Source organism: Papaver somniferum, chromosome 11 (assembly GCF_003573695.1).
Source record: "Papaver somniferum cultivar HN1 chromosome 11, ASM357369v1, whole genome shotgun sequence".
Taxonomy (NCBI): Eukaryota; Viridiplantae; Streptophyta; class Magnoliopsida; order Ranunculales; family Papaveraceae; genus Papaver; species Papaver somniferum.
The window spans coordinates 10,933,435-10,956,000 of NC_039368.1; the positions used below are offsets into that span (position 1 = coordinate 10,933,435).

At 38.4% G+C, this 22,566-nt stretch overlaps 1 long non-coding RNA gene across 2 annotated transcripts; it reads left to right on the forward strand.

The window, feature by feature from the left end:
• The first annotated feature begins 10,838 nt into the window (after positions 1-10,838).
• Positions 10,839-12,013, forward strand: LOC113323590. 2 transcript variants are annotated; one of them, XR_003347703.1, is made up of 5 exons: positions 10,839-10,898; positions 11,016-11,058; positions 11,162-11,316; positions 11,562-11,617; positions 11,725-12,013. It is a non-coding gene; the product is annotated as an uncharacterized LOC113323590 (long non-coding RNA). The 2 variants fall into 2 exon arrangements; XR_003347702.1 differs by lacking the exon at positions 11,725-12,013 and having other exon boundaries at positions 11,562-11,656.
• The last annotated feature ends 10,553 nt before the right edge of the window (positions 12,014-22,566 follow it).

Below are 22,566 nucleotides of genomic sequence, written 5' to 3' on the forward strand. Positions count from 1 at the left end.
AAGAATTGTTACAGAATCTTAACAGAAAAAGAAGCGTGATATAGGGTAGTGACAGTAAAAAGGTGTGACAGTTTCTGTCAGAAATGTTGCAGAAAACAGTTTTTTGTGTATGTTGATGATTGTTGAGGTAGTTTAAGAAAGGGTGGTTGTGGAAGAGCATTGGTTGATTTTAGAAGGTGAAGAGAATTTTCGAAGGGTTATGGATTCGAAATAGATGCAATAGGATCAAAGTTGGTACTGCAGTCAGATGATTGCTACAGTTTGATGGAGGTCAAAGCTGGTATTGCAGTCAGAATTAGTACAATTTGATTAAGTTGATCGAATTCAGAGACTTAGAATGACAATGAATGTTGGGTGGATATGTTTGAGCTTAAGGTAGGATGTTGAAGTTAAGCTCAAACATGTTAAGCTTAAGTGTGGTTGAAGAGTTTGTGGCAGAAACTTGGAAGACCTGCAAAGTGTGGCAGACTTTGTGATAGTTATTGCTTGTGGCAGAAGCGTAACAAGAGAAAGATTGTGAGAGAATAAAAAAACTAAAGAAGAAGAAACAACAGTAAGGTTGTGAAGATGATGAGAGAGTGAAGAAGAAAAGATAATAATAACCAAGGGTGATGTGTGAGAGAGAACGACAATAGTAGGTGAAAATCCCATGAGTTGTGATCGTGAAGATAAAGCAATGTATGCTTGAGAAGAGACGTCAATGGTGTGCTGTGAATAGTGAAGCAATCCCATGTAGGAATTTGAATGAGAAGTGAAGCAAGTCCAGTGGAATTTGAAGAGTATGGAAATCCTACAACTGAAGTAGGTAAACAAGAAATGAAGTTGAGATACAATGCTTGGTGATGAGTCATATAATTTGGTTTGGTTTGTTAAGGATATCTTGGTTTAAGGGAGGATGTTGGAAGTTAAACCAAGATATGGTGATTTGGTTTTGGATCAACAATTATAGTTGACACAATATGAAGAAGACAACATGGATCAACAACTGTAGTTGACGCAGTTAGGAAGGATCAAAAAGAAAAGTTGACACAGCGTGTCATATTTGGAAATCGAGTTTACTTGGAAGAAGAAAGGTGTTTGAATTCTATAGAGTTCTATTTAAGTTTTCTTTATGTTAGGAAAGTGTCTTTGTTTAGAGTTTATCTTTGTTAGGAAAGTTTGCTTTGAGTGATCATCAAGTTTGTGAGACTATAAATAGGTTATGAGCCATAAGAAATTCGTGTGTACCAAATTTGATTATCAATGTAGTCTTTTTATTGCTTCCGCGTGTGCTCTCCTCTCTTGCTCGATCCTACAGAGTATCAGAGCAAGGTGAGAGGAACAGGGAAGAGAGGAGATAGAGTTCGAGAAGATTCATAATTTTTTTTTTCGATGTTAGAGAATTGTTTTGAAGGTGTCTAGTTGTTGTGTCGCTGTTATTTTTTTTTTGGAGGTTCGAGAGTTATAAAAAAAAAGAGAGTTGTTGCTGCTACAAAAACATCGAGAACGAGTAAAAGAAGGAAAAAGTTCTGCCCTAGATTTGATTTCCGAAAACGATGGTTCTGCTGATAGTGAGATGGTGAGATGGAAAAAGGGACGTTCACCGTTTTTCTTTTGATGCTGTTAACGATGAACATGAACAAGTTGATGATGATCGTGATAGTAACCGGAATGCTACTGTATTCATCAAGTCAAGGATGAACAAGGTATAATACGTAGTCTTATTCTGCTGCTAAAGAGTTTAATAATATAAATAATATGTGATCATTACTTAATTAAAAAATGGATGCAAAGAGTGCATGTATAAGTGAACTTATGTAGTTAAACCCAGCATATCGAAATGTCAAATGGTTTAGCTATCTTGGTAAAGCTACTATTATATGTACTGTTTTTGATGGTGGATTGAAAACTTATGAATTCCAAATTTAAGTATTCAAAAATTTTAGCAGATACTCTTAAGATATATAATAAGAAGCTAACCCTTATGTGAAAAGTTTTAACCATATGTTGATGGTGGTTTTTAGTTTAGGGTTAAAATCGTAAAACCTTACATCTGACATGACGTCACTACAACCACTAGCGTATTTATTGAATCATTCAACATACCTACGTAAGAATTACCAGGGTACCTTTTTTTATATACATGTGTCATGTTCCACGAAAGAACCCTTAGTATTGACCGACATCATCTTCGTACATACCAAACCCTAATTCTCATGCTACCACGCCAAGGCATGCCAACCATGCCAGCCGCACCACTGTGCCAATAGCAAACCATGCCAGCCACATCTCTGCGCCAAGGCATGCCAACCATGCCAGCCGCACCACTATGCCAATGGCAAACCATGTCAGCCACATCTCCGCGCCAAGGCATGCCAACCATGCCAGCCACATCTCCGCGCCAAGGAATGCAACCATGCCAGCCGCATCACTGTGCCAATGGAAAACCATGCCAGCCACATCTCCGCGCCAAGGCATGCCAACCATGCCATCCTCACCACTGTGCCCATGGAAAACCATCCCGGCCACGTATACCGCGTCAAGGCATGCCAACCATGCTAGCCGCACCATGCGCCAATGGCATACCAAACCCTTGGCCCCACCATGCCAAGCCAACCGCGCCTTGCCTTGGCCCCAACCATGCTAGCCGCACCATGCGCCAATGGCATGCCAAACCTTGGCCCCACCATGCCAAGCCAACCGCACCTTTCCTGGCCCCACCATGCCAACGGCCACCCTTCCATATTAGATGCAAATCCTAGCCGTCCAAGGTCGCCAAACAACGCATGGTAACCTTTGTCCCAAAACCCTAGTTTTGGCCAAGCCAAACCGCGACAAGGCATGACATGCCACATGTGCCAATGGCATGACAACCACCTTGCCGCTGCATACTATGTCGGCCTTCCCCATGCGGCTACCAAAACGAAGGAGTGCGACGATCAATGACCACCCTTCCATCCTGGATGCAAATCCTAGCCGCCCAAGGTCGCCAAACAACGCATGGTAACCTTTGGCCCAAAACCCTAGTTTTGGCCACGCCAAACCGCGCGAAGGCATGCCATGCCACATGTGCCAATGGCATGCCAACCACCTTGCCGCGCCACACCATGCCGGCCTTCCCTGTGCGGCTACCAAAACGAAGGCGTGCGACGATCAACGGCCACCCTTCCATCCTAGATGCAAATCTAGCCGTCCAAGGTCGCCAAACAACGCATGGTAACCTTTGGCCCAAAACCCTAGTTTTGGACACGCAAAACTGTGCCAAGGCATGCCATTTCACATGTGCCAATGGCATGCCAACCACCTTGTTGCGCCATACCATTCTGGCCTTCCCCATGCGGTTACCTAAACGAAGGCGTGCGACGATCAACGGCCATACTTCCATCCTAGATGCAAATCCTAGCCGGCCAAGGTCGCCAAACAACGCATGGTAACCTTTGGCCCTAGTTAACTCTGGGACTTCGTATATTTTTGTTCCTTCTAGTGGTACTGGGTGGCACGAGAGCCAGTTATGAAGCATATTACTGCTAGCGGTTTGGGTATAAAAACATCTCACTTTGGTGACGCATTTAGTTGGGACTCCCTATTTATGTGGCTGCGCCCTATTTATGTATTCTGTAACCTTGTTTCCCTTCGCATATTCTCATTTATTGTATAAATACAAGAACGCCACATTTTCCACTAGGAAAAGTATGTGCGGAATGCTTCATGGCTTACAAAAACATCTCACTTTGATGACAGAAGGGCATTCAGTGGCATTGGCTTGCAGATTAGACTTCAGATTATGCCAAGTTATATATGTTGGAAATCTAAGGCAATGGATGTTATAAATATGAGTAGAACTTGATCGAGGCGTGAACATGTTACTGTCTTTAAGAATAGATTTCGCCTCTCAAGATGCAATGCGATCTAACGGAGTCTATTCCCCAGGGTTCAACGATCACAATCCGGTTAGAGTGCACTCTCTGAAACTGGATTCTAATGAACAAAATGAAGTATGTTTTATTTTCAATCAAAGTTTCACAATAGTGGTACCGATTTAGAGAGAACGAATGAGACAAATTGCTCCTTTCACATATTACAGTTGAGAAGTCTCACTGTTTATGTAGGAGTTCAACAGATTTTGAATCGATGTGTCTCTTAGGATTAAAACCCAACTACACATCTGTTCATTATTATGCAACGGTTGTCTTTAGTGTTAACCAATCAACACAACTCCTCACCAAATGGTGCAATTCTCTTTATCACTCTTCTCTGTAACCAACCGATTCTACCTATTTAAAAGGTAGGGAATGATGTATGTAACTGCCCGTAACATAAATGGACAGATACAAAACCACATTACAGTATGTATTTGAAACACATGAGTAAATCTCCAACAATATATAGAGTTATTTTCATGCTTAGTAATTTATGCAGCATGGGGAGGATGGAAACTTGCAGAGAAAATAAAGTTCTGGGGCATATATATGGTATATATGCTCAGCCTCTGACCTCTGAACAAAACATTGGGAATTCAAAACAATGGGGTATTTGCACTCCGTTCTTTTCTTTTTCACAGTGAGTTTTTCTTATTAAAGAAATAAGTTTGTGCACAACTATCGAATCTGAGTTCTGAAGGTCTGTTGCTTAACAGTTAACAACTGCATTTTCTTAAGGCTCCAATTCTGCATGTTTAGTTCCAAAATGGAATAATTTTTTTCCCAGGTGCGATAAATAATTTGATGAAGTTGTGTGAATCTCTCAGTATTGTCAGCTGCATTACCTGAAAACTGTAATGAGGGGAGATACTTCTGAAATGAAGAATAAATATTCGTAAAAAATGAGAGGAACTTCCTCACATAAATCAAATGTTGGCTTACAACCATGCGAGTCTCAGGAGACACTATCTCTGTCAGGCCTCTCCAATACCCACGATAAATTCACCCCCAACCTCTGCTTCAGATCTCTATTACTCTTTCTACTTAGGGAAAATCCAAAGATATCGGGAAATCATGGCTTGAACAGATTGTACACTGAGGTAAGCATAGTATGGGCTTATAGGAACGTATGGGCTTTTCTCATCAACGGGCCTTAGCAAACCTGATCCTACAAAAGATTTTTTTCTCATTATAAAAACAAGTTACACCGGCATGCAGAAACGCGCAAATTATTCTATCACGCTCGCTCTGCTCTATCACATAATACCACTTCTGCAACTCCCTGCGAATAATCAAACCACTTCTGCAGCTCCCTGCGAACAATCAAACCAGCGTCGCAACCGCAAACCACCAAAAGGTAATTTGAGGTTTAATGAACTGATTTTGATACTATTTCGGTTTCATCTCAATAATTATGTGTGTGAATTAGGTTTTTCCCGTTTTGATCTTAGGTTTCGAAATTTGTTGGATGATTCGTAGTGGTGTTTAGAGAGAGATAATATTGAATGTTTGAATTGTTGCAAGCAGCAGCAGGTTAGGTACTCTCAATTTCCTCAAATGGCTAGTATCCATGATGAGCCGGAAATTTCTCCCGAGGAGGAGGAGCATATGAATGATGCATGGCATACTACAATTCCAAAAGATTCCGCTTAGAGGTTTGGCTTCCATGGTTTCCTAGTTTCAGTCTTTCTTATTTTTAGGATTCTTTTAGATTTTCTTTTAGTTTTCTGTTTCCTAGTTTAGTTATTCTTCAAGCCTATATAAAGGCTAGATTAAGTCTTGTAAGAGCTATCTATTACTCTATCAAATTATTAAACACAAAACTTATCTTTCTCTTCTTGCTTGAATTCTCTTCTCTTCTTGCTTATAGCAATCTAGTATTGCTTTCTTTTACCTTGTTCCACATTAGTTGGTATCAACCGCTTAGTTTTAGGTTTTCATCCTATAACTTGATCCTTTACATAGCTTCCGCAACACCTTTCAGTCCTTTTTTTTAGTTCCTTTTCGTACAAAAAAAAAAAAAAATGACTGCTCAACCAGTTACTCTAGCAGCAATCGAAGCTCTCATCAAATCTCATACCGAGATTTTTGCAAAAAACATTAATGAAGCTCTTGAGAAGTCCATGGAGGACAAATTAGGGTTAAGAGATACCAAGCTTGAAACCATGCAGAATCAACTTTTGAAGGTTGCAAAACATATAAATCTAGATTTGGATATGCCTGAGCTTGTAGACTTAGAAGGAAAAACTAAAGAAGATATACTTCAGTTTTTACAGAATGATGAAGTACCTGAAGATGTATTGCGTACTTTAAACATTAAGAAACCATATGAAGGTTTCATAGGTCATTCAAAGAAGAAGATAGTTTCTCCTGCACTTGACAGTGATGATGAAGATGAACGTGAGAACGATCTAGAGAAGAATTGGATTGAAGAACGACGTTTAAAAACTGGTCACAACCCTTACAGTTCTTTACCAGAATATAAACTAAAAGCTGATATTCCCAACTTCTCTGGAAATTTTCGTATTGAAGAACTAACTAATTGGTTCTTTGAGGTAGAAGCTTTTTTCGAATTTATGGAGGTCCCTGAAGATTCTAAGGTTAAACTTGTGACATACAAACTCAAAGGAGGAGCTGCAGCTTGGTGGGATAAGATCTGTGATGATCGTAGAAACGCTAACAAACCGAAAATACGTACTTGGAAACGTATGAAAACTTTGATCAGGGATAAGTTCATAACTAGAGACTTTATGCAGCAACTTTTCATCAAATTACAAAACATTCAGCAGGGGGAACGAACTGTTGAAGAATATGTGTCATATTTTTATAATTTGGTCGCACGAAATCAACTCAAAGAATCTGAAGAATAGTTAGTTGCAAGATTCATTGAGGGATTGAATAGATTAATACAAAATGGTATGACTCATTCAGTTTTTACTATGGTCGAAGCTGTGCAACAAGCTATTAAGATAGAAAATCATCCAGACAATGGCGTTATCAAAATACTTACAGGGGTACCAATTCATCTCAAAACTTTTCTCCAGATACTGTTTTGAATATTCCCAGGCCTTCTTATGATGATGTTAGCCATTCACATCGACAACCTATCCATATTGTGCCTTATACTCCACCTCTGGCTACACCTATCTTAGCCAATCCAGTTGATCTTCAGCCGGGTCAGCATTATCACTCTCTGCAACCAACTCCTCCTACTACAGGGAATCGGTTTCATAACAGGCAACAAAAATTTCCACCGCAACAGCGAGCTAATAATGCTTATACAAAATTTCGTGGAGATAAGTGCAATAAATGTCAGCAATCGGGGCACACTTCTAGTGATTGTCGGAAATTCAATGCTTTGATTGGTGAACCTCAGTTCATTAATGAAGTCACTGGTGCACTTAATGAGTTCGAAGATGAAGACTCACCTGGTGATAACGACGAGTTTATTGGGATGATTCGTCCATTATTTCTTACTCAACAATGCAAGTCTCAGAGACACAGTATTTTTAAATCGAGATGTTATATTGGGGGTAAAATCTGCAAGATGATAATTGATAGTGGCAGTGTGGATAATTATATTACTGATGACATAGTTAAGAAGCTTGAACTACCAGTAACTTCTCATCCAGAACCTTACATTGTAGGATGGGTTAATGCCTCTAGCACACAGAAGATTACTCTTCAGTTTATGTGTCATTCTCTTTTGAGGGTTATGAAGACACAGTTCTATGTGATGTCATTAATATGACGGCAACCCATCTTCTTCTTGGCAGACCTTGGCAATACGATCTTCACGCGGTTCACAATGGATTCGAGAATACTTACACTTTTGTTCATAATGGGAAAACCAAGGTTCTTAGTCCATCCAATTCCACTTCAAACTCTTGTGCGCAGACTGATGCTGTCGTAGCCACTGTTATTCGTTCTTTGCACCCACAACATTCTTTACATTCCCATGAAGATTCTAAGCCTATGATTGAGTTGCCTGCAAAGGTGAAGCCCTTATTATTTCAATATAATGTTTTATTTCCAGATGAACTACCAACTGCATTACCTCCTTTACGGAATATTCAACACTGCATCGATTTTATTCCTGGAGCCTCTTTACCAAACCAAGCACACTATCGCTTGAGTCCTGCTGAGCATGAGATATTACAGGGACAGGTAAATGATTTGCTTACAAAGGGTTTGATACGACCTAGCAACAGTCCTTGTGCCAGTCCTGCCTTCTTGGTTAGTAAAAAAGACAATGGATGGAGGATGTGTATCGATTGCAGAGCATTAAATCGCATCACCATTCCTTATAGATTTCCGATCCCGCGTATTGATGATATGATTGATTTACTGTCGGGCTCTATTATTTTTACTAAGTTGGATTTACGCAGTGGTTACCACCAAATACGCATTCGAGGTGGAGATGAGTGGAAAACAGCATTCAAGACACGTGAAGGTTTATATGAATGGCTGGTCATGCCATTTGGGTTATCTAATGCACCTAGTACTTTTATGCGACTATGAATCAGGTTCTCCAACCCTTTCTCAGTAAATTTGTTATTGTCTATTTTGATGACATACTAATTTTTAGTCGCAGTGAGCCAGAACACCTCCAACATCTTTCACAAGTGTTTCAAGTTCTTGCTGACAACTCTTTATATGTTAATTTGAAGAAGTGTACCTTCATGGCTTCTTCAGTAACATTTTTGGGATATGTGATTTCTACTGATGGTATTCATGTCGATCCTTCTAAAGTTCAAGCAATTGAAGATTGGCCAGTTCCTACTTCTATTCGTGATGTTCGTAGTTTTCATGGTTTGGCTTCTTTCTATCGAAGATTTGTGAAGAACTTTAGCTCTATTTCTGCACCTTTGACTGACTGTCTCAAGAAGGAGAAGTTTGAGTGGACGGAAGCAATGGATAAAAGCTTTATTCTTCTTAAAGAAAAGCTTTGTACGGCACCAATTCTTGCACTTCCGAATTTCAACAAGCCTTTTGAAATAGATTGTGATGCATCTTGTTGGTATTGGTGCAGTATTATCACAGGAGGGTCATCCAATTGCATATTACAGTGAGAAGAATTCAGATGCACAAAAGAAATGGTCTACATATGAATTAGAGTTATTGGCTCTTGTTCAATCTCTTAAGCAGTGGCATACTTATCTTATACATAGGGAATTTGTTGTCAACACTGACAACCATGCTTTGAAGTTTTTGAATACTTCTGCTAAAGTTAACAGAATGCATGATCGATGGCTTTCCACACTCAACAAATACACTTTCTCCGTGAGACATAAAAGTGGCAAATTGAATCAAGTTGCTGATGCCTTAAGTAGAAGAAGTCATCTATTACTACAATTCGTAATGAGAGTTATGCATTTGACTATATCAAAGACATTTATCCAGAAGATGAAGATTTTGGCAAACTATGGGATCAATGCAGTTCTCAAACTCATGGGGTTGATGATTTTCTTATACAAGAAGGTTTTCTTTTTAAAGGGAATCGATTATGTATTCCTCAAGGGTCTTTACGTTTACATCTTATGCGAGAATTACATGGCAGTGGTCTTGGTGGTCATTTTGGGAGAGATAAAACCATTGCCCTGATTGAAGAAAGATATTTCTGGCCATCTTTGAAACGTGATGTACAAAAGTTCGTACAAAAATGCATGGTCTGTCAGAGAGCAAAGGGTACAATTCAAAATACCGGGTTGTATACTCCTTTACCAGTTCCTGATGCACCTTGGGTTGATATAAGTATGGATTTTATACTTGGTTTACCTCGTACTGCTAGAGGTAATGATTCTGTTATGGTCGTAGTTGATCGTTACTCTAAAATGGCTCACTTCGTGGCTTGTAAGAAATCAACTGACGCTTCTAATGTTGCTTCTTTGTTCTTTAAAGAAGTAGTAAGATTGCATGGGGTTCCAAAGTCTATCACTTCTGACAGAGATACCAAATTTTTGAGTTATTTCTGGAAAAGTTTATGGATGCGCTTAGGCACAGTTCTACAATTCAGCACAACTTCACATCCGCAAACTGATGGACAGACTGAGGTTGTTAATAGATCACTTGGGAATTTGATTAGAGCTAAGTGCCTGGATAATAGTAAGCAGTGGGATGTGTTATTGCCACATATGGAATTCGCTTTCAACACTTCTGTGAATCGTTCTACTGGGAAAACTCCATTTGAGATTGTGTACTCTAAAGTACCTAATCATACTCTTGATTTGGTAGCCTTACCCACCACACAGAGTACAAACACTGCAGCCGACTCTTTTGTAGACAAAGCAACTGAATTACATAATGAAGTAAAATCTAAACTGGAGAAGTCCAATTCTAAATATAAAGAGGATGCTGATAAACACAAGAGGTTTAAAACCTTCAAGGAAGGGGAGCTCGTGATGATACATCTAAGAAAAGAGAGATTTCCAGTGGGTACTTATAACAAAACCAAGATGAAAAAATATGGTCCTTTCAAGGTTTTAAAGAAGATCAATGATAATGCTTATGTTATTGATCTACCAAATGATTTGAATATCTCCAACACATTTAATGTTCAAGAGATTTTTACGTTTCATGGTGACAATGAACTTCTGGTTTGTTTGGACAACTCGAGGACGAGCTTTACTCTAGAAGGGGGACTGATGCAGGGCATACTACAATTCCAGAAGATTCCGCTTAGAGGTTTGGCTTCCATGGTTTCCTAGTTTCAGTCTTTCTTATTTTTAGGATTCTTTTAGATTTTCTTTTAGTTTTCTGTTTCCTAGTTTAGTTATTCTTCAAGCCTATATAAAGGCTAGATTAAGTCTTGTAAGAGCTATCTATTACTCAATCAAATTATTAAACACAAAACTTATCTTTCTCTTCTTACTTGAATTCTCTTCTCTTCTTGCTTATAGCAATCTAGTATTGCTTTCTTTTACCTTGTTCCACATTAATGAAGAACATGGCTAGATACAGGGACCATTTGATAGCAAAAACAATTGAGCGAAGAGAACGGTAATTTTATTTCGTTTTTAGATTTTGTTAAATCCTCTACATTATTATAACTTATAATTTCTAAGTAGCTCTGTATGAACTGATTAATCCACCTCAATATATTCTCTTGTTGTGTAGTGCTGCCAAAGAGGCTATAGCTGCGGGGGCGCGATCCCGAAAGGTAATTAAGCAGTAAATCATCATCCATTTTGATTCATTATGTTTTGTATCAGTGTCCAGCGGTTTCTGTAATTCACACTCTAATGTATACTACGCTCTTGCAGTTACAATCACAAAATCACCCAATATGATTGGCTCCTTCTTCCCCCAAGCATACTCAATTAACCAATATCGTATGACGAGCTCAGGAGATGGTCATTGCACGTCAAGTGCTCCCAAGGAAGCCACTAGTGCCAATAAGGAAGCTAATGGAGTGGAGGTGTGTTACTAGCTAATTCATCAGCTTTGATTATTTACAGTTAACTAGACGCAATCATTTTCTTTAATACGAACGAATGAATTATATTTTCCATTACTTTGTTAGGAATGAATGAATCATACGAGTATTGAGTGTTATCATTATTTCCGTAATCAGCTAACTTAGATTCAGCTTGTTTTCTCATCTGTAATTACTCATATACTTATTTATTTATACTGACATTCCCCTTGGAATTCATAATTCAGGGTAAAACTGTTTGAAAATGTTTAAAGTCCATTCCCTGTTGCCTCGTGAAGGAAAGGTAGTTATGCACCAGTCTTCTCTCATTTGGCAGAAGTCTGCTCTAGTTTTTTTTTGTCCCATTCAAATTCTTTTGTACATACTGTAATCTGGATATTTCTAACGCAGAGAGTCCGTTTTGGTTCATTATCAGTATTCAATTCAGTCTCGTGTTTAACTATTTTCTACCGAATGTATGCATCACATGCTTTTGTGATTGGCGTAAGGATGGATCTTAATCCATCACAAACTGTTATTGGTTGCGGTCCTTGATCTTTAACGTTACAATATTTTACATACATCTTTAAATATATGTTAGCATCGCCAGTGGCAGAGCCAGGCCACGGTTTTTTATTTGAAATGATATTTGTTCCCAATAATTTTGGGTTTGGATGGATTATTTATGGATCCTAAAAAATTAGTACAAGAACTTTACACAATAAGAACACTTAATTAAAGATCGACAAGGAATTACTATCATTTGATTGATTAATATGTTCTAACTAAATTTGGTATTTCAATATCATAAATTTGTACAAGATATTAACACGACCCTATATTACAAAAAAATTGAGAAGGTTTCTCTGCCCTTGATTACAAGTCACTCAATTGGGATGTAAGATTCATAAACGTTTCTTCGCTACAAGGAATCGTAACACCTCCCATTGGATAATCAAATCCAAATTCTTCTCCTGCTTGGTTTAGAAGTTCTTGGATACAAATTTGATTCAAAAACGATATTGGAACTACGAATCTCTTCTTGAATTGAGTCTCTCCAACGTAAACAGCAAAATGTCCCTTGGGAATCACCATCTCATCATTCTTTTTTAGAAAATGATCGTCGGAGAATTTTTGAAGCCAAATTGAAACCCATATCTTCTGCTTAAAAGAGAACTAGGAAAATTAGGTTATCTGGACGTACAATTAATTAAACGATGTCAGAGAAAGAGGTTTAAGATGTGAAAATTTTACTGTTTTGGTTGTATAATTTCTTGAATGTGTTTACGTATATATAGTTGAGATGGTAGACAGTAGAAGAAACCATTTTGGTAAGAGGCCTACCTAAAAGTTGTGGTTTAAATTGGAAGATGGGAGAAGAAAATATGTGTATAAGGTGGGTTCATAAAACATCATTATGTACTATCACATGGTTTGTTTGTTTGGTTCCAAAGAAATCTAATACGATCAGTGGACAGCGTGATCTGGTTATCTGCAGACTTCAGTTTTGAACACTATGTCTAACAAATCTAATAGGGATCTCAAAATAGCTTTGTTGCTGGGTTGTTGAAACACACAATGGCCTAGTGGCTAGTGGACTACTTGATAGAAGCGGAAGAGGGTTTGGTTCCACGCTAATAATCAACGTCTTTGTGTTTTCACGAACTGCGTAAAGTAAGTTGTATTCTCGTGGTTTCAATACTGTATATGGCATACCATTAATTGGTGAGAGACCTTCAACCACCACATGTTCCATATCTATCGTACACAGACTCAGTCAGGGGTGCATTAGTTTGTCTTCTTGATATAACTGGTCGAAAAATTGTGAATTGGAATTACTAGAAAATAGGTAGTTTTCTAATAGATGTATTTACGTTGGTTTGTTTGTTTTCTTCTGGGCAACATAGTACCGATGGTAGAACAGAAGTCGCAAGGATCGAAAGAAAAAAAAACAAAACAAGCTAGGGTAGATTAAAGAATTTCGAGGTCCAATATATAATTATGTTGTCAAGATTATAGCATTGGAGAAAGAAGGGAAAAAGCTAGCCCAAGTAAAGGCCTTCAGCGTTACTTCCACAATGATCGTTTCAGGAGATCTTTCCTTGTTGTTGAAAGTCCTTTCATGGATATTAAAAATAATTGATGGACAATTTTAAACTGCATGATCACTTAATTAAAAATGTTGAAGTAAAGAATAACTATTCAGCTGAAATGTATAAATTCTACTAATTTTTGTATTTCACTTAATATATCAATTTGTACAAGAGGTTACATGACCCTAGTTTACAAAATCGTGAGAGATTTTCTCTGCACTTAATTACAGGTCATTTAATTGAGATGTAAGATTCATAAATGTTTCTTCGCTACAAGGAATTGTAACACCTCCCATTGGATAATCAAACCCAAATTCTTCTCCTGCTTGGTTTAGGAGTTCTTGGACACAAGTGTGATGCAAATATGATATTGGAACTACGAATCTCTTCTTGAATTGAGACTCTCCAACGTAAACTGCAAAATGTCCTTTGGGGATCACCATCTCATCATTCTTTCCTTTGGAAGAAGATCGTTGGAGTATTTTAGAAGTCAAAGTGAAACCCATGTCTTTTACTTAAGATTAAGAGAAAAAGGAAAGCTAGTTGAAAACTAGAAAAAGAAGTTTAAGATGTGAAAACTTTGTTGTTTTGGTTGTTTGAGTTCTTGAAATGTGCATTCGTATATATAGTGGAGATGATGGACAGTAGAAGAGACCATTCGTATATATAGTGGAAATGAGAGAGAGGGGAGAGAGACAACTTACCCAACTTTAATTGCGATAATGGAGAGTGGTGAAGCAAAATTTGCTTGTCTATTAACAATTTGGGTTGATAATGAGCCTAATCACATGGTTTTTCCTCCTTTGCAGTACTCCTTGTGTGGTCAAGTAAGTAGTTGGAGTCGTATGTATTATTATTATGTTTCAACATATTATGCCCTTACCGTTACGAGGTGCGGAAATGAAAGGAGTGATGATGAAAGAGTTGTCTTTCAATAAGGGGTGGGCTCATCGTCTTACCTATATATGACGGAATCGAATTTCACATGGGATTGTTGCCTTGCTCAATATTAACAATTTGTGGCCATTACTAAATCAAAACCATTCGCAATATATAGAATCCAAGATTTGCTAAATATACAATCAAACAAGAGGACCCTTGAGTGAAAACTTTAAGCTAATTAAAACATTACTCTAAATATTGCAAGCATCAAGAAATTCAATCAAGGATGGTAGTTAAAAGATGGAGAATAAGTCAGATGAAATAATTTACATAAGCATTTTCTTTTCTGTGCTTGTCATTAATATGTATGAACTTCGGCGAAGTTAATTTTCACCAAAAAAATTATATTTACATGATCCTAGTGTACAAATTTGAGAATTCGGTGTTCTCATTTGATCACAGTCATTTAGCTATCGTAAATTATATTTACATTATATTATTGTATGTAGTGTTTTGGATGGTGGATTGAAAAGTAAACCTATGAATTCCAAATTATAGTCATACGAAATTGTTAGCCGATACTTTTAAGATAGCTTATAAGAAGCTAACCCTTATATGAAAATATGTGACCAAACTAAATCTATTACTCTAGAATCTAGATATTGCACTCATCAAGAAATGAAATGTTAATTTAAGATGGAGAATAAATCATTTGCAACAATTTTCATAAGAATTTTCTTTCTATACTTCTCATTAATGTCAGTTATGAATTTCAGTAAAGTTTGCTTTTACAGAAAAATTATATTTACATGATCCTAGTATACAAAACTTCAGAATTCGATGTTGTCATTTGATCACAAGTCATTTAACTGGAAAACAAGATCAATAAAAGAGGCTTCACTGCAAGGAATTGTGATCCCGCCCATTGGATGATCAAATCCAAATTCTTCTTCGGCTAGACTTAAAAGGTGTTGGAAAGAAGGCTGGTTCAAGTACCACATTGGAACCACAAATCTTTTCTTGAGTTGAGTACCACCACCAACATAAACTGCGAAATGTCCTTTTGGAATTATCACAGCATCAGTCCTTCCTTTGGAAAATGATCGTCTGTTAATCTTTGCATATAAGTTGAAACCCATGTTGCTAATAAAAATAGAGATCGAATTAGATCTTAATATGCTAGTAGGAGAATAACGAGAGAATACGAGAGTTGTAGAAGGATATGCAAACTACTGGTTTTGGATGTTTGAAGTACTACATATATGGGTGACTATATATACTAGAAAATGAGAACTGGATAAAAGAAATTGCAAAATAGGTGGCTATGCAAATGTTTCTTTTGAATTGAAACGATTGGCGAACAAACATTTACTTGTCTATTCGATAAGTGTACACTCACATGGGTTTGCCTCCTTACAAAACATTGTGTGGCCAAGTGGGTAATCACAATAATATTCTGATGTTGTATATCTAGCATGTAGCCCTACCTTTTGAGAGAGCTCTTACAACTATAATGGACATCTCATACAGCTATAAATGTTGTATATCTTGCATGTAGAAGATTATTTAGTGTCCAGACATGTTTAATTGTCCAGGCTAATTAATATCTTTATATATAGTTGAGATGACGGACAGTAGAAGAGACCAATAGTTTGACGAGGTGCCTACTAAAAAGTTAAGGTGGAAATTGAAAGATGGGAGAAGAAGTATTTGGTTGGTTGGTTCACAGATCATTATTTACTATCACATCAGATGGTTTGGTTCCGTTTACTTAAGATGGTGTTTGTTTGTTTGCCTCCAAAGAAATATGACAAGTGACAACTACCATTACAAAAATACTAAAGAAATCTAACACGAGTGGACAGCATAAACTGGTATCTGAAGACTTAAGTTTTGAACACTATATATGTCTAACAAATCTAATAGGGATCTAAATAGTTGTTGTGTTTGGGTTGTTGAAACACACAATGGCCTAGTGACTAGTGGACTACTTGATGGAAGCTGAAGAGATGAAGATCTTATCTCGTTAGTCACATGGATTTGCTTCCACACTAATAATCAACTCTTTGTGTTTTCACGAACTGCTTAAAGTAAGTTGTACTCTAGTGGTTGTAACACTGTATATGGCCTATGAATTAATTGGTGAGAGACCTTAAACCACCACATGTTCCAAAAGTTAAGGTGGAAATGAGAGGAGGGGAGATGACAGATTTGTGTATGTCATAGATCAATATGTATACTATCACATGGTTTGGTTCTTCATACCTAATTAAGATGACTTTTGTTTGTTTGCTTCCAAAGAAATATGACCAGTTATTCCCTACCAAAGCTTAAATGAGAAGAGGGGAGACGGACAACTCATCCAACTTTTAATACGATAATAATGAAAGAGTGGTGAAGCAACATTTGCTTGGGTATAACAATTGGCCTGATCACATGGTTTTGCCTCCTTTGTAGTACTCCATGTGTGGTCAAGTAAGTAGTTGCAGACTGCAATCGTATATGTATTATTATGTTTCAACATATTATGCCCTTACCAAACTTGGAAAGTATAATTCGAGATATTAAGATCCAAGCTTACCTCTGGGCGGAGTCAAATACTAGCATGTTGGATTTAACGGCTAACATGATGATATGATTTTATGGGATTCGTATTTCCATCGGCCGCTTTGATTTGGATACGAGACGTTTGGTGTATGGTTTGTTTGTTAAATTCTTTTGGCTCTTTGTTTTTTGTTTTGGGTAATCGTTTCCAAACTCGATCTCCCTTTTTTGGATCGGTTGTATTTATTGGGTTGAGGTACCCCTTAAGTACCTATTTTTCAATGAATTTTTTCCTTTTGACCAATCAAAAAACTAAACATATGATGCCCTTACCATTTGGGGATGTTGGAAGTTTAAACCAAGATATGGTGATTGGTTTTGGATCAACAATTATAGTTGACACAGTATGAAGAAGACAACATGGATCAACAACTGTAGTTCATGCAGTCAGGATGAATCAACAAGAAAGTTGACATAGCGTGTCATATTTGGAAATCGAGTTTACTTGAGAAGAAAGGTGTGAGTTTTTCTAGAGAGTTCTATTTAGAGTCTGCTTTATGTTAGGAAAGTGTCTTTGCTTCGAGTTTTATCTTTGTTAGAAAGTTTGCTTTGAGCGATCATCAAGTTTGTGAGACTATAAGTAAGCTATTCAGCCATAAGAATTGTACACCGAATTTTATTATCAATGTAGTCTTTTTATTGCTTCCGCGTGTGCTCTCTCTCTGCTCGATCCTACATATGGTATCAGAGAAAGGTGAGAGGAAGAGGTGGAGAGGAGATAGAGTTCGAGAAGATTCATAAGTTTTTATTTTCGATGTTAGAAAATTGTTTTGAAGGTTATCTTGTTGTTGTGTCCCTTTTTTTTTTTTCTTGAAGGTTCGAGAGTTTGTAAAAAAAAAAAGAGTTTGTAGCTGCTACAACAACATCGAGAACGAGTAAAAGAAGGAAAAGTTGTTTCCCTAGATTTGATTTCCGGAGACGATGGTTCTGCTTATAGTTAGATGGTGAGATGGAAAAAGGGACGTTCACTGTTTTTCTTTTGATGCTGTTAACGATGAACATGAACAGGGTGATGATGATCGTGATAGTAACCGGAATGCTACTGTATTATCAAGTCAATGATGAACAAGGTATAGTACGTAGTCTTGTGATGCTGCTAAAGAGTTAAAAACCGTGTTAAAAAAAGAGGATCAAGTTCGACAGGTTAGGTTTAATGGATTGTAAGCTGCTGGATCCATAAGGTGATGTTGTGGGCTTAACAAAAGTGCGCAACAAGTTGCTGGAAGAAAAAAACAATTAGGGTTGAAAACTTGTGAAAGTTCGAGTTATGTTAGAAGAGATTTGTTGCAAAGGTTGACGTGAATCGAAGTCAAAAGATAGCTGAATCTAGGTCACGAAGACTTGGATTAGTTTCATCGAGAACAGTCAAGAAGGAAAGGAGATTTGGTATTATTTTAGTTCGACTTGTTGGTGAGATTTGATCAAGCAGTTTCGGGAAGAAGAACTGACGCCGGAAAGGCATGGTCATTGTGAGTCTGAACGAGTTTTAGAAGCCGAGAAATCAGCTGGATATCTTTGCAGAAGGGAAACTTCGTTCTGGAGTTTGCAACTGAGAAGAATCAGAAGTTTAGATAAACAAGCAGGAGTTTGGAGAAGAAGAGTTGTTTACGGAAACGGGTTGATCAATATAAAGGTGCAGTGAAGAAGGAAACAGAGAAGATGATATTGTTGTGATCGAATCTGAAGGAGAAGTAGCCTGTAGGGATCAATGAAGACTGATGCCGTTTGAACGAGATGCTGCTACTGAGAAGGAAAAATATAGCAGTAATAAGGCAAGGAGAAAGTTGTCGTTGTAGTTTTGATCGTGTGGTCGTTGGCATGATGGAAATCCAAAAAACATGGGTATATGGTTCAATTCTGTCGAGATCATATTAAACAGAGATTTGTTCGAAGTTTGGTAAGGGTTCGGAGCTATAAAAAAAAGTGGGAAAGTGCTATTGAAAGTTTGTAACAGTTTGGGTGTTACAAAGGTTAAAGTCACAGTTGAAGGAGATTGTTACAGATGAACAAAAGTGTTACTAAAGAATTGTTACAGAATCTTAACAGAAAAAAGAAGCGTGATATAGGGTAGTGACAGTAAAAAGGTGTGACAGTTTCTGTCAGAAATGTTGCGGAAAACAGTTTTTTGTGTATGTTGATGATTGTTGAGGTAGTTTAAGAAAGGGTGGTTGTGGAAGAGCATTGGTTGATTTTAGAAGGTGAAGAAGCTTTTCGAAGGGTTAAGTCATGGATTCGAAATAGATGCAATAGGATCAAAGTTGGTACTGCAGTCAGATGATTGCTATAGTTTGATGGAGGTCAAAGCTGGTATTGCAGTCAGAATTAGTACAATTTGATTAAGTTGATCGAATTCAGAGACTTAGAATGACAATGAATGTTGGGTGGATATGTTTGAGCTTAAGGTAGGATGTTGATGTTTAAGCTTAAACATGTTAAGCAATTAAGTGTGGTTGAAGAGTTTGTGGCAGAAACTTGGAAGACCTGCAAAGTGTGGCAGACTTTGTGATAGTTATTGCTTGTGGCAGAAGCGTAACAAGAGAAAGATTGTGAGAGAATCATAAAAAACTAAAGAAGAAGAAACAACAGTAAGGTTGTGAAGATGATGAGAGAGTGAAGAAAAGATAAGTAATAACCAAGGGTGATGTGTGAGAGAGAACGACAATAGTAGGTGAAAATCCCATGAGTTGTGATCGTGAAGATAAAGCAATGTATGCTTGAGAAGAGACGTCAAATGGTGTGCTCGTGAATAGTGAAGCAATCCCATATAGGAATTTGAATTGAGAAGTTAAGCAAGTCCAGTGTGGAATTTGAAGAGTATGGAAATCCTGCAACTGAAGCAGGTAAACAAGAAATGAAGTTGAGATACAATGCTTGGTGATGTGTCATATAATTTGGTTTTTGGTTTGTTAAGGATATCTTGGTTTAAGGGAGGATGTTGGAAGTTAAACCAAGATATGGTGATTTGGTTTTGGATCAACAATTATAGTTGACACAATATGAAGAAGACAACATGGATCAACAACTGTAGTTGACGCAGTTAGGAAGGATCAAAAAGAAAAGTTGACACAGCGTGTCATATTTGGAAATCGAGTTTACTTGAGAAGAAAGGTGTTTGAATTCTATAGAGTTCTATTTAAAGTTTTCTTTATGTTAGGAAAGTGTCTTTGTTTAGAGTTTTATCTTTGTTAGGAAAGTTTGCTTTGAATGATCATCAAGTTTGTGAGACTATAAATAGGTTACTGAGCCATAAGAACTCGGTGTACCAAATTTGATTATCAATGTAGTATTTTTATTGCTTCCGCGTGTGCTCTCCTCTCTCTTGCTCGATCCTACAGACGGTATCAGAGCAAGGTGAGAGGAACAGGGAAGAGAGGAGATAGAGTTCGAGAAGATTCATAATTATTTTTTTTTCGATGTTAGAGAATTGTTTTGAAGGTTGTCTAGTTGTTGTGTCGCTGTTATTTTTTTTTTGGAGGTTCGAGAGTTATAAAAAAAAAAGAGAGTTTGTTGCTGCTACAAAAACATCGAGAACGAGTAAAAGAAGGAAAAAGTTTCTGCCCTAGATTTGATTTCCGAAAACGATGGTTCTGCTGATAGTGAGATGGTGAGATGGAAAAAGGGACGTTCACCGTTTTTCTTTTGATGCTGTTAACGATGAACATGAACAAGTTGATGATGATCGTGATAGTAACCGGAATGCTACTGTATTCATCAAGTCAAGGATGAACAAGGTATAATACGTAGTCTTATTCTGCTGCTAAAGAGTTTAATAATATAAATAATATGTGATCATTACTTAATTAAAAATGGATGCAAAGAGTGCATGTATAAGTGAACTTATGTAGTAAACCCAGCATATCGAAATGTCAAATGGTTTAGCTATCTTGGTAAAGCTACTATATATGTACTGTTTTTGATGGTGGATTGAAAACTTATGAATTCCAAATTTAAGTATTCAAAAATTTTAGCAGATACTCTTAAGATATATAATAAGAAGCTAACCCTTATGTGAAAAGTTTTAACCATATGTTGATGGTGGTTTTTAGTTTAGGGTTAAAATCGTAAAACCTTACATCTGACATGACGTCACTACAACCACTAGCGTATTTATTGAATCATTCAACATACCTACGTAAGAATTACCAGGGTACCTTTTTTTATATACATGTGTCATGTTCCACGACAGAACCCTTAGTATTGACCGACATCATCTTCGTACATACCAAACCCTAATTCTCATGCTACCACGCCAAGGCATGCCAACCATGCCAGCCGCACCACTGTGCCAATAGCAAACCATGCCAGCCTCATCTCTGCGCCAAGGCATGCCAACCATGCCAGCCGCACCACTATGCCAATGGCAAACCATGTCAGCCACATCTCCGCGCCAAGGCATGCCAACCATGCCAGCCACATCTCCGCGCCAAGGAATGACAACCATGCCAGCCGCATCACTGTGCCAATGGAAAACCATGCCAGCCACATCTCGCGCCAAGGCATGCCAACCATGCCATCCTCACCACTGTGCCCATGGAAAACCATCCCGGCCACGTATACCGCGTCAAGGCATGCCAACCATGCTAGCCGCACCATGCGCCAATGGCATACCAAACCCTTGGCCCCACCATGCCAACCAACGCGCCTTGCCTTGGCCCCAACCATGCTAGCCGCACCATGCGCCAATGGCATGCCAAACCTTGCCCCACCATGCCAAGCCAACCGCACCTTCCTGGCCCCACCATGCCAACGGCCACCCTTCCATATTAGATGCAAATCCTAGCCGTCCAAGGTCGCCAAACAACGCATGGTAACCTTTGTCCCAAAACCCTAGTTTTGGCCAAGCCAAACCGCGACAAGGCATGACATGCCACTGTGCCAATGGCATGACAACCACCTTGCCGCTGCATACTATGTCGGCCTTCCCCATGCGGCTACCAAAACGAAGGAGTGCGACGATCAATGACCACCCTTCCATCCTGGATGCAAATCCTAGCCGCCCAAGGTCGCCAAACAACGCATGGTAACCTTTGGCCCAAAACCCTAGTTTTGGCCACGCCAAACCGCGCGAAGGCATGCCATGCCACATGTGCCATGGCATGCCAACCACCTTGCCGCGCCACACCATGCCGGCCTTCCCTGTGCGGCTACCAAAACGAAGGCGTGCGACGATCAACGGCCACCTTCCATCCTAGATGCAAATCTAGCCGTCCAAGGTCGCCAAACAACGCATGGTAACCTTTGGCCCAAAACCCTAGTTTTGGACACGCAAAAACTGTGCCAAGGCATGCCATTTCACATGTGCCAATGGCATGCCAACCACCTTGTTGCGCCATACCATTCTGGCCTTCCCCATGCGGTTACCTAAACGAAGGCGTGCGACGATCAACGGCCATACTTCCATCCTAGATGCAAATCCTAGCCGGCCAAGGTCGCCAAACAACGCATGGTAACCTTTGGCCCTAGTTAACTCTGGGACTTCGTATATTTTTGTTCCTTCTAGTGGTACTGGGTGGGAGAGCAGATAAGCAATAACTGCTAGCGGTTTGGGTATAAAAACATCACTTTGGTGACGCATTTAGTTGGGACTCCCTATTTATGTGGCTGCGCCCTATTTATGTATTCTGTAACCTTGTTTCCTTCGCATATTCTCATTTATTGTATAAATACAAGAACG